The 15,527-nt window shown below is 44.3% G+C and overlaps 1 protein-coding gene across 1 annotated transcript in view; it reads right to left on the reverse strand.

The window, feature by feature from the left end:
* Positions 1-15,527, reverse strand: part of LOC146788619 (uncharacterized) — a 1,185,638-nt gene that overhangs the window by 788,001 nt on the left and 382,110 nt on the right. The window lies entirely within an intron of this gene.

Here is a 15,527-nt window from a genome sequence, read left to right on the forward strand (position 1 = left end):
ACATCAAGCGGTTACAGTCAGCACAGGCTTTGAAACCAGGCATCCTACTGGCACCGGAGTCGAGACAAGATCAAAAAGGATCAAAAAACGTAGTCAAAAAAGACTAACAGGGGTAGCTCTCCCGGATCTGCGCTTACTGGCGCGGAAAAAAGAACTGACGTCAGCGCGCGAGGGCGGCGTCTAAGTACTTCGACGACGTCATCCCGGCGCACGGCGCCGACGACGGACGCGGAGCCGCAGACGACGCCTAGCGACGCGCAAGTAGTATTGCTAATGAAAAAATCTTCCGGATGCAGTCTGACGCCTGGGGATATTCTAAGGTGAGGAATCTAACTAACGTGTTTCTTTCAGATGCTCTGAAACGCGTAGGGCAGGAGGACTGACATTTTCAGATTAAGATGCCTGTTTCTTTGGAATAAATGATTTGGAAAAATCACCGACTTGTTGGAGTGGCGTCTTTTAATGCAGGGCATAGTTGGGAGGATATATATATATATATATATATATATATATATATATATATATATGTGTATATATATATATATATATATATATATATATATATATATATATATATATATATATATATATATATATATATATGTTTATAAGTTTATATATAGTATTAAATATTAGTAGAATATATTTCTTTTCCATATAATAAAATTATATATTGAAATAGTTAACATTTACTACTTTAAACAATATTTATCTTTACAAACTCAATATTTTGGACTATTTGTGGACGATATTAATGTCAGCTGTATTTCGTCCCTGATATTTTTGTACTTACCATTAAAAGTATAGGATCACAATATTGAGGTAAAAAACATTTTTGAGAAAATATATTTGTCAATGATATTGTTTATCATGATATTGTGTCAGGGATCCTGTTTGCATTTGTTACACTGAGCTGATAAGAATGATATGTCGCATATGTAATGGTATCAGAAATGCTCTTCATCAGGACGCTTATGTTTTATCTCAAAACCTTGTCACTACAGGGCACTGTGTACAGTTCTCATCCAGCTACAGCGGTAGATGACAAACAGCTATCTTAAACTCAGCTATTAAAAGACTGAAATTAGCCTATTCTCACCAAAACCCTAAACCATTCTGTTGTACTTAAGGAGCTGGCAACTTCAAAATTCCCTGCCTCCTAGTGTGGCCTCTCTAGGATTCATACTCAATAGTGCTTTTGCTACAGTACCGCCCATTAATAAAGTTACCAAAATGGCAAAATTTCACCTTTCAGGCCCAAAAAATACTTTTGTTAACATCTAACCAACTAAAGGCTGCTGCGCATGCTTACATTATATCAGGCCTACTGTCTATGAATTCCTGGTGCGCTTGCTACAGTCGTCACTGAATCCCATTAAGGTCACATCCCACGCTATAGCCACACTTGCATCATCTGTGCAAGTAATAGCCCCATTCGTCCTGCTCTATATTGGCTGCCAGTTGAGGTGAGTAGTAAGTTCAAGCTAGGTTGTCTCACACACTAAACAGTGCACATTAAAAATCCACTTTACTTCTTAGGTTTTGTTTGGGTTCAAGCAGAAGTCCAGCTCATGATATAAAGAGGGCTGTCCATCATGGAAATGTAACAGCTATTGAGTTTGGTGAGCCCACAAATAAAGCCACTGATTTAGGTACTTAGCAGAATGTGCTTGTCAGCTACTGACAAGAGCTGAATCAGCTGTCAAGGCTGTTGTTTTACAATTATAACTCATAAGGGCCCAGGAAAAATACCTTTTAGAGTAAACTCTGAAGAAATTATCCACAGAGATCTCTAAAAATGAGGACTATTTTTGGAGAAAGATTACAATTTTTGGTGAAAAATGTAAACAATTAAGCACTGGCTATCAAGAGCCAGATAACAGTGACCTGTGCTTGAAAAAGCTCAGAAAATGTAGTCAAACAACCTAGAAATCATTTTAGGCGCTGTCAAGCACCCACCCATTGCTGCTAGCTTGGCAGAACCTTATATAGTGCTCAAATGGAGAGTAACCTGAACAAAGCCACTAATAGTATTTGTCCTAAACCTGGACTTGGAAAAGCTCTGCAAACACAAATAAGTGGTCTGATTTTTTTAGCTTGCAATATCAGCCTGATTTTGAACCACTGTACATTTCGCAAGGGAGACATGATGTGCTCCTTTCTAGGGGCAACATCCTGAGAGTTTTGAACACTCACTCTCCCATACCTAGTGCCCAATTTTGGAATTTGTCAGCTGGGATATTGTGCCTCAAATGTAATGGATAGCCCATCTGCTGGATTACAATTGTGATATATCCTACGTCACTTGCAATACAGAGCATGGAATATCTGTCACGTCTGAGATGGAACCAAAGCACCTAATGATGAAAATGTAGGAAAGAGAAAGCCAAAGGTGATTATTACCTCATTGCAACAATTTTGTTACAAGATTTCTATGTTGTTTTTTTCTCAGCCCTACGTAGACATATATATAAAATGGTTAGGATTTATCTCCCTGATGAGTCTGTTGTTATAGTCTTGATTGCTTTTGCTGAAAATACAATAAATATATCATAACAGACCAATGCAGGGATATGGAGCAACATTGCCCTTGCTGAGATTCTCCATCAGTCCCGGAAACTCAAATTATGCTTTAAAAAGTGCTGTCCATTTAGTACCACTTGGGGAATTAATTGCTTGAAGACGCTCGCGACCGGAACTCGTTGCTCTTCAGTCGGGAGAGACGAGAGGCACAAGTTCAAACCCACTATAACCTCACAGGGTTTTCTCTAGTTTTGGGCATTTTTATTTCATCTTAGATGAGCATTTTCTCCTGAATTAGGCCTACATGATCTTGTTCTGGTCCTTTCTTTTCTTCATAAGCTCTGTGAAACCAGTGCACTTCTGCCATATTGGTGAGGGCCTATCAGGCCCAGTCAGGCCATTCATTTCCAACTGCAACTGAATGGATGTGTACAGGTTATCAGTTTTATCAATATTATTTACTCAAAATTCACTAGTTCCTGAGCATACATGGCAGGAACTCGAAGAGAGGGGAGTTTGGAGGAAACGGGTGAGGAGCAGGTAACTTTCCCTCTTGATGAGGAGTTTGGGGATGCAATGGATGCCTCCCTTCAGAGAGCCATGTCTCTGGCACTAGCTCCTGAGCAGCAAATTGTTGATAGTAATTGCGCATCACAGCATGAACCTCACATTGGGGTAAACTCTAAGTCCCTGATCACCACTTGTATTCCAGAGGTTCTTCATGTCTCACCACAAAACAGGGCCCAGTCTAGAGTAAGTCCCTCACCTCCTTCTGATGCTCGCAAGAGGGTCAGAGTAGCATTCTGGAAACACAGAGCCAATGGCTCAGTGGATCTTGTGGATCCCCTCCCACTCTGGATAACTCCTGTTGGGATTGAATGGCTTCCTATATGTGAGGACTAGGTTGACCTGACCAAGACGGTTCTGATAATAAACCAGAGCTCAGTAGACCTTGGAGACCAGAGGGTGGCGTAAAACACTCCAGGTTGGAGTCGTCCCCTAGCAAGGGTAAGATGGTGCAATAGAACCCGGAGGCAGGCTGTACCTGGATGATATTTACCATCCGTATTCTGCTGAGAGGGCTCTGGTGGCTAAGGTGGCCCAGTATGTGGTAACTGTAGGAGAGTAGGGTCTGCAATCCTATGATCACCCAGATTTTTTGCTTTTGCTTCATTGGTTTTTGACTTTCCCCGGCTGTGGGCCTGCCAATCAGACCCACAGCCTAGCTGTTCTCTCTCGAAATTAAACACATGTACATTAGGTGCATCCACCAATTGGAACTGGGCCGCCTTGTCAGTCCCTGTCTCAGCATACCACAGGTATCCAGGGCATCGGTGTACCCAGGGCCTACCAGGGGCTGCAGCATGTATTATGCCACCCCTGGAATGGCCGCCCAAATCTGACACAACTGGCTGCACGACAGCTGGGGCAACGTGGTGTCATCACCCGTTGCTGTAGGTGTAGTATTCCTACACCTAACCCTAAAATGGACACATGGATTCCTATCAGTCACTCCTATGGCAGGCCTTATCAATCCTGAAGGCAGAGTGCAGGGAATCATGTGGGACGGTGCTCTGGCGCGAGCTGAGCCCGTCGACGGCTTGCGGAACCAAGTCCTAATAGCCGTTCCATGGTGACGCGGGCCAACTACTTTTAAATGCATTATAATCCTCGCGGTTATTTGCTAACTCTGGCATCGCATCACCTACACATGTCGAGTAAGGTGTCATACGAATTGGAATACGAACCCCTCGCCAGTTCTGGCGACGGGGTTAGCATTCCCCCCTTTTAGAGGGGCACGACATGGAAGTAACCTTGAACCCCGGTTAAAGTTGACTCAAGCCTCAGCATCACAAAATGGATGCTGCCACCAGACACAAGTCTGACCTCCTGCTGCTGGGAGACCTTCCAGCGAGGGGAGCTTGGACAAAGGGTTTCCTGTTGAGGGCGGTGTTAGCACCATCCCAGACAGGGTTTGTGTATCCCAGGTAGGCAGGGCCGAAAGGAAGGTGACTGCCAGTGGCACCCCGGTGCTCACTGTGCATAGCCCGGCTCAAACCAGTTTCGGGGGCACACCAGCCCCTGAGCTGGGGCGAAGCCGGACAAAGGATAAGGGTGTAACCACCCCCCTCCTGGCTCCACCCATAGGTAGAACCTAGTCACGGGCCAGCCCCTTTCCTTAGAATAAAGGTAGGAGCGAGTCCCCTTCCCAAATTGGATAATTCTGAATCTTGAACTACTTTCCACGAAAGGAACTCTTGACTATTTCTGAAGACTCTCCCTTGTGGCTAAGGAGTAGCCACCCTGCACCAGCAGGCACCACCTAAGCGCTTGCGGTTTGCTGTAAGTCTCTCCCACGGATCAAGACTGCCCAGCTCGACGAGACCCGAGTTCCCTGCCATCTCTGACCTTTTACCTACCTCATCAGCCCAGCTGAGAGTCGTAGGTGTGACGAGACCTGCGGGACCGGCCATCTTCAGAACCTGCACGACGCTTATCTAGCACGCCCACCGAGGGACCCTCGAGTGAGTGCACCTAGGGTTTGAGAAGCCCTAACCCTGAGCAGCTCCAGCACCGAAGTCTGCCTCCCCAGCATCCCCGAGATCTGCGTGGGGGCCCTTCCGCTCCTTGCTGTTCACCGCGTTGTTCGACCACTTGCCGACCGGCTTGTGGCCCTCTTCATGACGCACCGCGTTTGTTTCATCACTAGTCTGGTTGCTCCAGACTGGCTCTTGCTCCCCTTCAACAGAGGAGTACCACGGACCCTCCTGGTCCACTCCCGACGCCATCTTGACTCCACCGCGTGGGCTTGCCACTGCCACGATCCGCTGCCCCATTCCTGGGCCCAGCATCATCGACAGCAGACACCTGCGTGGGACAGCTCGCCCTCCATCCTGGTCGCCGCCGCGCCTCCTGGTCCGAGGAACAGCCGAGTCCGACGTCATCCACTCACCTGGTCGAGGTGACTTCAGCCGGTACCCTCCTGGTGCCCACACGATCGCTGGTTAGCGGTTGAGAACTGAGTCCCCTCTGCTTTCAGGTTTCCTTCATCACCGATCCAGGCTTGGATCTCGCTGAACATCGACACTGGTCGCCTGCCAGCAACCCTTCTTTCAGGCTCCTGAGACTACAACGAGGACTTCCGACATCTTGCCGAACCTTCAACCGCCGCAGCCTCTGGGCTCGGTAACTCGAGCATTTCGGTGCTCCATCGCAGGTTCGCTTTACAAGTGTCCAGTTCCTTTCCCGTTTAGTCCCACTGATCGGATCACTCCGGAATCAGTCACTTTAGACTTTCTAAACTTCTCCCCTTCCACTTGCAGTGTAATGGTTTCGTGCCCTCGGGCATTTGTGTAAATTGTGCAACCAGAAGTATTTTCCTAAGAGTTTTGTATTGTGCTTAGCTCCCTGACTCATAAAGAGCCAGGGTAGTCTTGTTATAAATAAATATCCTTTATTTTCATAACAACTTGTGTGGTGCCCTTTCACTTGGTGTTCAAGGGGTATATGTGATGGTAAACAGCTGGCTTAACACGCCCTCTAGAGTTTAGCCTAAGACTGCTCGTATCCACGCTACTAGGATAGCTGGTCTATAAGGTTGACTTACAACCAATCATCAATAAGGGTTGTTTGGAATGATACACAGTGATCACTAGAATAGTGAACATTACATATCAGGCCAACTTCTCACAGTAACCAACATCGGAAATACTTGGACAAAGAGATTAGAGACCTCCATAGGACCGAGTGCCCATGTCCTGGCCTTGATGGTAAAGCTGCTCTAACTCTGGAGATCGAAGGCAAAATGGCCTCTTTCATAACTTACGGGCCTATTAGGATGGCGGGCAGACTATCCTCGCAGTACTGGGACCGGCCGCCAGACGTGCGGTGGTCCCGCTCCGCTGATTAGGATGCGACCACCACCCTGGCGGTCACATTCCGTATATTTGACATTGCACCCGCTGCAATGCCAAATTAACATGTTGTGCATTCCAATGCACAACTTGGCAGGCATCGCGTGAAAAGTGGTGGATGGACTTTCCGTCCGCCCGATACCCCGCCATAATATTATGACGGGGGTAATTCAGGTTGGGATGGCGGGCGGATCCATCAGCCCGCCATCCTAATGACCCCCTAAGTTCATTAACGACCCAAAGAAGGTTACTGATCGTTCCAGGGAGGCCTGCCAGGACAAGTTGTTGGATGTTCTCTGGTCCTAACTAAAATTTTAAATATAATGGCCAAAGAAGCTCAGGAGACTGGCAATATATTCTCTCTGGAAATACTGTCGGGCTGAGCACAGAGAGCGTGAAGGCACACTGGAGTTCAGGGTGCCTTTTCTATTCTGCAGTTTTCTATTCAGTGCTTATGATTACTAATGGAGATCCCCTGAAATAAAAGTTGCATAGGCATGCACATAATATTCCTTCTGCTATCATTAACGCAGGCAGGAAATTATGGCCTGGTCACAGCACACTTTAAAGTAGAACCCTGCTCTTTAAAATAATCTCTATGTACATTGTTTTATGTGGCCTTTAGTCACAACAGACACATTTTAGCATAAGCTGTATTCAAAGTGAAATATATTACATATGAAGCAGAGAGAAAAGGATACCTTCAACCACAACAGTGGGCAAAAATCAGGTAGTCCAATTAACAAATAAATTAGGATTTTCCAAGGGCAGACAATATTTTCATCGAAAAAAATGGCGACATCATGGACGAACTTCCCATGAAGATAGTGGAGTCAAAAAAAAAAAAAGAGAAATAATGCCACTAAAAAGGAAGCAGCCAAAAGAAATACTATTTAAGCAAGGAAAAGCTGAAGTCCACAGACAGTAAGTAATAAGTAGGAAATTGGTTATCTTAATGGGCTGGGCTGTTTAGATCTACGTTAGAAATGCCTCAAAGATGGTCTGTGCTGTAGGAGATCGCACATCACCTAGTAGGTAGTGCACAACAGGGCCTCCACTTAACACCACTTATCACCACAATATCATGAGGCTCTGCCTCTTCTAGCAGCCAAGAGGCCACATATGGCGTGGACAGTGGGAGAGAGAAAATGACTAATAGGTGGAAGTGACTGCAACAAGTCCATCTATCACTCCTCTCCCTGCGGACTTCTTGACATGTATTCTTAGGAGCAATATGTTCGGCAAGTTGTCCTCATGATGGTAGGGTAACAGAAGGGAAATACATCAATAGTCACATCACCAAGTGCCTGACTTCAAGTAGGCATCATCTTCGATGACCCCAACATTCCATTTTCAACTCAGGTGACAGCACAATCATCAGTGCACTGGGAGCAGAGTAGAAAAGTGGCTGAAGGTAGAATTTTGCCAATGAAATTGCTTTGAGGCTAATTCTCAAAGGCATGAGTGAGTAAAGTAGAACTACAGAGTACTTCCAGTCTTTATGAATTAGCCCAACTTGCCCAAATCCCTATTAGTAAATGTTCAAAGATGACACAGTCCTTTTCATTTGTCCTAAATGTATATGAATTTCCTCTGGTTAGCACTATTATCAAAATAGTCAGGCCAACTCACAAATGCATTCTTGAATACAGGAAGTAATACTTTAAGTAGTGCTACTTTTCATACTCTTGATTGCCTTTGTGACTCCAAGTAGAAAACAAGTTACTTACCTGTAACTACAGTTATCCAGTATTGGTATCTTTCATAGATTCACATGCCTGAATCATTCCCCGTCGCCGAGGCAGGAGTTCCACGGTAAAATACAAAAGCAGTGCCTAAGTAAATAATAGTAGTAGGCTAAAAGAGAGCCAGAGGCCTAAAACTTAGTAGCCTATCTACATCATTATACGAAAAGAACTAAAAAACAGTTCTAGCCAATCAGCTACCAGCACCCTCTAGAACCCTCAAAGCAGAGACAGTTCTCCTCAGATTTTCTTAGCACAAGTTGGAAATAGTGATCCCAATAAAAGAACTGTCTCGCCAGGGAGGAGGGTGGGCGATGTGAATCTATGAAAGATACCAATACTGGATAACTGTAGTTACAGGTAAGTAACTTGTTTTCTTATCCAGTATTGGGGTATCTTTCATAGATTCACATGCCTGAATCAGAATAGCAAGCAGTAAGCCAAACAGTGTAGTTTGCGGATGGTGGGAGACAGGATTCATAAATTCCCAAAACACATCCAGAGAGGTTAGAATATTAACAAGCTAATAATGTTGTCAAACCAACAGAATGCAGGTTAAAAAACAGTATGTATAAAAAACAAACTTAAAATATATATATATTTATAAGAAGAAAAGCATAAAGTCCAAAATATACAATGAATACATATATTAATATATATATATATATATATATATATATATATATATATATATATATATATATATATATATATATATATATATATATATATATATATATATATATATAACACAAGAAATATTGCAGTATAAGTAAACGTAAATCTAACCTTAGTTTTCATACTCTTGATTGCCTTTGTGACTCCAAGTAGAAAACAAGTTACTTACCTGTAACTACAGTTATCCAGTATTGGTATCTTTCATAGATTCACATGCCTGAATCATTCCCCGTCGCCGAGGCAGGAGTTCCACGGTAAAATACAAAAGCAGTGCCTAAGTAAATAATAGTAGTAGGCTAAAAGAGAGCCAGAGGCCTAAAACTTAGTAGCCTATCTACATCATTATACGAAAAGAACTAAAAAACAGTTCTAGCCAATCAGCTACCAGCACCCTCTAGAACCCTCAAAGCAGAGACAGTTCTCCTCAGATTTTCTTAGCACAAGTTGGAAATAGTGATCCCAATAAAAGAACTGTCTCGCCAGGGAGGAGGGTGGGCGATGTGAATCTATGAAAGATACCAATACTGGATAACTGTAGTTACAGGTAAGTAACTTGTTTTCTTATCCAGTATTGGGGTATCTTTCATAGATTCACATGCCTGAATCAGAATAGCAAGCAGTAAGCCAAACAGTGTAGTTTGCGGATGGTGGGAGACAGGATTCATAAATTCCCAAAACACATCCAGAGAGGTTAGAATATTAACAAGCTAATAATGTTGTCAAACCAACAGAATGCAGGTTAAAAAACAGTATGTATAAAAAACAAACTTAAAATATATATATATTTATAAGAAGAAAAGCATAAAGTCCAAAATATACAATGAATACATATATTAATATATATATATATATATATATATATATATATATATATATATATATATATATATATATATATATATATATATATATATATATATATATATATATATATATATATATATATATAACACAAGAAATATTGCAGTATAAGTAAAACGTAAATCTAACCTTAGTTTAAAAGATGTTGAAGTATGGCTTGTCCTACAGCTGCATCTTCCTGCAGAGCAGATTGCAGACAGTAGTGCTTCGTGAACGTGTGGACATTCTTCCATGTCGCAGCACAACAGATGTTTTCCAAAGTTACTCCAGCGAATAATGCAGTAGAAGCTGCCATAGTTCTGGTAGAATGCGCCCTGACTTTTCTTTGTAAAGGTTTGTTGGCTTTGTCATGACAGAAATGAATTGTAGAAGCCAGCCATCTGGCTATTGTCGCCTTAGTTACAGCAGTTCCAAGTGTAGCTTGGCCATAGGCTATTAGCAATTGATTGGACCGCCTGATGTCCTTAGTTGGTATTGTTTTGGTAGAGCGCAACAGCTGCCCCAGCAAATAGTCTTTTGCAAGTAAAATTTCAGACAACGTTTTACATCGAGTGAATGTAATGCTCGCTCAGCTGGAGGGGCTGGATCTGGAAAGAAAACTTTCAGCTTCACTGGCTCATTTAAGTGAAATTGAGATGGTACTTTAGGGATGAATTTGGGATTCGTCCAGAGAGTTACATAATCCTTAGAGAAATGCAAACAGGGTTCTGAGATGGTGAAAGCTTGGATTTCGCTAACCCTTCGAGCCGATGTAAGAGCTAGTAGACTAGCAACCTTCCATGTCAGAAATTTAAGTTCAGCCTTGTGGATAGGTTCAAACGGTCTTCTCATTAATTGAGCGAATACTGTGTTTAACTCCCACTCTGGAGGAGGTGAACGTATTGGAGGAAAAACTCGAAAGAGCCCTTTCATAAATTGCTTCATTAGTGAAGAGGAACAGAGCGAAGGTTTATTAGAACTCTTCCTGAATCTTGAAAGAGCAGCAAGATGAACTTGTATTGATGAAAAAACAAGCCCAGCTTTGGCCAAGGATAACAAATAAGGAAGAATTTGTTCTACAGGAGCTTGTAGAGGGTGGACATCATTCACCTCACACCAATGACAAAACCGCTTCCATTTTAAGCGATAAGTTTAGTCCGTGATTTAGATAGAATTTCACAACATTCCTGAGAAATGTTTAGATCTTTGAATTCTAAGAAATCAGGAGTCATGCGTGCAAGCGCAGCGACTGTGGATCTGGATGAAGTATGTGACCCCTCTCCCTTGTCAATATCGTGAGTGTTGGTACTAGACGGATAGGGTTGTCCTGAGATAGAAGAAGCAGCTCCTGGAACCAATATTATCTTGGCCAACGGGGTGCAATCAGGATGAGACGGCAACCCTCCATCTTTATTTTGCGGAGCACTTTCGGAATCAATGGTATTGGGGGAAAAGCGTATGCCCAAAGCCCTGACCATCTCATGGACAGGGCATTCCCTCTTGATCCCTGTTGAGGGAATCTGATGGCGTAATATCGGCATTTCTTGTTTTCTCTCGTCGCAAACAAATCCAGTGCTGGTTTGCCCCAAACTTGGAAAATTCTGTTCACTTGCTTCTGCTCTAATTCCCATTCATCACAGCCCAAAAGAGACCTGCTTAGGTTGTCGGCCAAAGTGTTGTGAAGGCCTTTGGCGTGCTCTGCTCTTAGGGTTATCTTGTGGGCTGTAACCCACTCCCACAGCTCCTGAGCCTCCTGCGAAAGAGACAGCGACCTCGTTCCCCCCTGCTTGTTGATGTAATACATGCTGGTCGTATTGTCGGTCCGGACCAGCACTGAAGCGCCCGCAATCCTCAGGAGAAATGCTTGCAGAGAGAGAAAGATGGTGCGAAGCTCCAATCTGTTGATAAGCTGTTCACGGTATTCTTGGGACCATCTTCCCTGAATCTGCAAGTCTTGGAGATGGCCTCCCCATCCCTCCATGGAAGCGTCTGTTGTTATAACAAATTCTGGAGGAGTTGGCAGAAAAGAAAGACCCGGAGCCAAGTTTGTCGTCTGAGACCACCAATGCAGAGAGTCTATCATGCGCGGTGTTATCATGATGGAGTCGTCGAACGACCCTACAGCTTGCTGCCATTGTAGATGTAATTCCTCTTGCAGAGGTCTCATTCTGAGTCGTGCTAACGGTACAAGGTTTATTGCAGATGAGCACATCCCCAGAATAGACGCGAAAATCCGGACAGAAACTGACTTTCTTTTTGCGATTGATATTGACAATTTTTGTAGACGAAACTGACGGTCCTTTGACAAGAATGCTTTGCACTGTATGGTGTCTAGCATCGCTCCCAGAAAAGGAATCAGCTGAAGAGGACGCGGTTGAGATTTGCTTTCGTTGAGAGTGAGGCCTAGGTGTAAAATAGACATAGGCATGCTGAGACTGCCTCTTCGGCTGCCTGCTTCGAAGGACCTTTGAGCAACCAGTCGTCTAAATAAGGAAATACTTGTATTCCTTGAGACCTTAGAGTCGCTGCCACTGGTGCGAGACATTTTTCGTGAAGATCCTTGGTGCCGATTTCAGTCCGAACGAAAGCACCTTGAACTGATAGTGGACACCAGCCACTGTGAATCGTAGGTATTTGAGATACTTGGGATGTATAGGGATGTGAAAGTACACGTCCTCCAGATCCAGAGAAGCCATAAAATCCCCTTTGTTTAGGCAACTCAAAACTTCGGCCAGCATAACCATCCGGAAACTTTGTTTCTTCAGAAATTTGTTGAGCTTGCGGAGGTCCAGAATCGGGCGCCACTCTCCTGACTTTTTCTTGATGAGGAAAAATCGAGAATAGAACCCGGTTCCCTTTTGAGATGATGGAACCTTTTCTATTGCGTTCTTGTGGAGCATTTTTAAGGCTTCTTTGAGCAGTAAGTGAAGACGAGGGGAAGGGGGACCCTTGGGCGGGGTAGTAGGTGGGCGTTTTAAGAATACCAGGGTGTGAGCGTTTCTGACTAGGTTGAGAACCCAACGATCCGAGGTGATCTGTTCCCACTTGTGTGCAAAAGTTGAAATCTTTGCACCCACGGGGAGGGAAGGAGGGATGACTGGCGTCCTGCGTAAATCATTGTTTTCTGTTGGCATCGCGACCCTGATTGTTCGATCGCTTTCGTCCGCCCTGGCGAGAGAAACTACTCGAGGAAGATTGCCTGTAAGATGATCGCCCATAAGGCTGTCTATATTGTGATTGATATTGTCTGTTTTGCTGATTTTGATAACCTCCTCTTGATGCAAAGCCACGGCCTCTTGCATCACGGAAAGATCCACGTCTATATTGGAGAGCAACCAATGATTTAGCGCTATCTGTATCTGTCTTAATCGCTAGGAGGGCCTCATCTATATGTTTCCCAAATAAGGACTCTCCATCATAGGCCATGTCTATAATTTTTGCTTGTACCTCTGGCCTAAAAGATGTTGCTTTAAGCCATCCTTGGCGTCTGAGTACTGCAGCACCAGCAAGTTGCCTAAAGTTGGTATTAGCAAAGTCCAGAGCGCAGTCTATGATCTCTGATGCGGCTCGTTCTCCCTCCAAAAGTATCTTCCTTGCATCTTGTTTACGTTCATCAGGAATGAGGTCTATAAATTCCGACAACTCTGACCACATCTTGCGGTCATAACGACCGAGTATGGCCAAAGAATTTGCTGCTTTAATAGAGGTTGCCGCCATAGTGGAGAACTTTTTACCAATAAGATCTAATCTCCGTCCTTCCTTATCTGGCGGTGTTGATATCAGGGTAGCTGGATTTTTGGATCTTTGTTGAGCAGCTTGCGATATAACGGAATCTGGTCGGGGATGACCGATTAGACAAGATGGAGTTTCCGGAGGAGCACGGTATTTTTTGTCAATACGAGGGAGGACAGCTGGAACGGAAGCAGGTGTTTTCATAATTTTTATCCCCTCATTCCAGATATAATCAATGATGGGGATCGCTCTGGTGATTTTTCTGTGCTTCTCTTTAAAGTCATGGAGGAAGCAATCTGTATGTTCCACTGTGACTGGTAATTGAAATCTGGTTGCGGCATGTTGCATCAGATTGTGAAAGCCGCCAATATCCTCAGGAGGAGAAACCGAAGGCTGAGGAATGGGTGGAGAAGGCATTGGTATAATATAGTCGTCCCAAGGATCCAGACTTGTGTCTTTATCAGGCACTTCACCCTCTTCGATCTCTTCCTCATTAGAGGAAATGGTATCATGGTGTGATTATGGCCCAGAGCCAGAAGGATGAGGTGGTGAACTCGGTATGTCCGTCTTCGGTAGTGAGTGTGACTCTTCAGCAGGTAAAGGCTGTAAGTCAGGAACAGCCTGTTGTGGAATAAATCATTGGCGGTAATCCGCCAGCATGTCCTGGAGATCCTGTATAAGTGTAGGAGGGAGATGACTCGTTTCCCTATGATCCCGATCCCTTCTGGGATGTCTGTAATATGGTGTAGAAAGGCCATCCTGGTAAACATGCTCCTGGTAATCCTATTCCTCATCTTCGTCTTGGCATTTCATATGAAGTTCCGAGGGGTGCCGAGCTATACCGAAAGGACCCTCATCATCTTCTTCATCAAAGTCCTCATCCTCTGCATAAGTTTCTAGGATATGAGATGGCAGTAAAGGAGATATGTTGCTGTAATCTTGCCTATAGAAAGTCTTTCATTGAAAATGAGTGTAAGAGATAGGCGTAGTTTGAGAAACTAGTGGATTCGCCTTTAGTAAACTTCTCGTCGACGGGCTCTTCGTCGTCGACGGGATGGTCGTCGATGTATACTTCGTCGACGGGTTGATCGTCGACTGGGTCGTCGACGGGATCGTCGTCATCGACGGGCTCTTCGCCGTCGACGGGATCGTTGTAGTCGACGGGCTCTTCGTCGTTGACGGGCTCTTCTTCGTCGACGGGCTCTTCGTCATCGACTGGGTCTTTGTTGATAAACTCTTCACCGTTGACGAGCTCGTTGTCGATGGAATCTTAATCGGCGACGCCATCGTCGTCGATGGGACTTTCGTCGTCGAGCTCGACGTCGACGCGGTCGTCGACGGAGACTTAGAAAATGAACTTTTCGTCGACGAGTCTTTTAAAACAGGCTGTTTAGAGATAGTAGATATCTTAGAACACACAATAGGTGAAGAAATAGCCGTAGTGGAGACTGTAGCAGAAGTCACAGAAACCGTATGAGAGGAAACTAGTGTTAGAGTCTTAACCTGGGCTTTACTCACGGTTCTAGACGCTGAAGGTCTTTTGGATACCTCAGAGTGTGAAGACAGCGATGACCCAGAGGATAATATTTGTGACCTCTGCGAATTGTCAGAAGCTTCATGAGAGGCCTTGTGATGCTTTCTTCCTTTACTGGAAGAGCTATCAAGCGATCTAGCCCTTTTGCTAGACGTCGAGGCCCTGTCATCCTCCTCAGCTAAGGAAGATTTTAACCATAACAGCAACCTTGCCTCCAGTCCCTCAATGTCTTAGCAGGGAAGGTCCGGCAAATTCTACAATCCTTAGTAACATGCTTAGGATGTAGACAGTATATATAGTCTTCATGTTGGTCGTCCACATGGACCCTCTTCTTTTCACAGGTCCTGCAGGGTCTAAAAAGAGCTTTCTTGTCAGACATTCAGAAGAAAAGGTAAAGAAACTGAGTAGGCACTCAGGGAGATTCCCTTTCACACGACGTGCGGTGAAAATCTGAGGAGAACTGTCTCTGCTGTGAGGGTTCTAGAGGGTGCTGGTAGCAGATTGGCTAGAACTGTTTTTTATTTCTTTTCGTATAATGATGTAGATAGGCTACTAAGTTTT

Source organism: Triturus cristatus, chromosome 11, assembly GCF_964204655.1.
Source record: "Triturus cristatus chromosome 11, aTriCri1.1, whole genome shotgun sequence".
Taxonomy (NCBI): domain Eukaryota; kingdom Metazoa; phylum Chordata; class Amphibia; order Caudata; family Salamandridae; genus Triturus; species Triturus cristatus.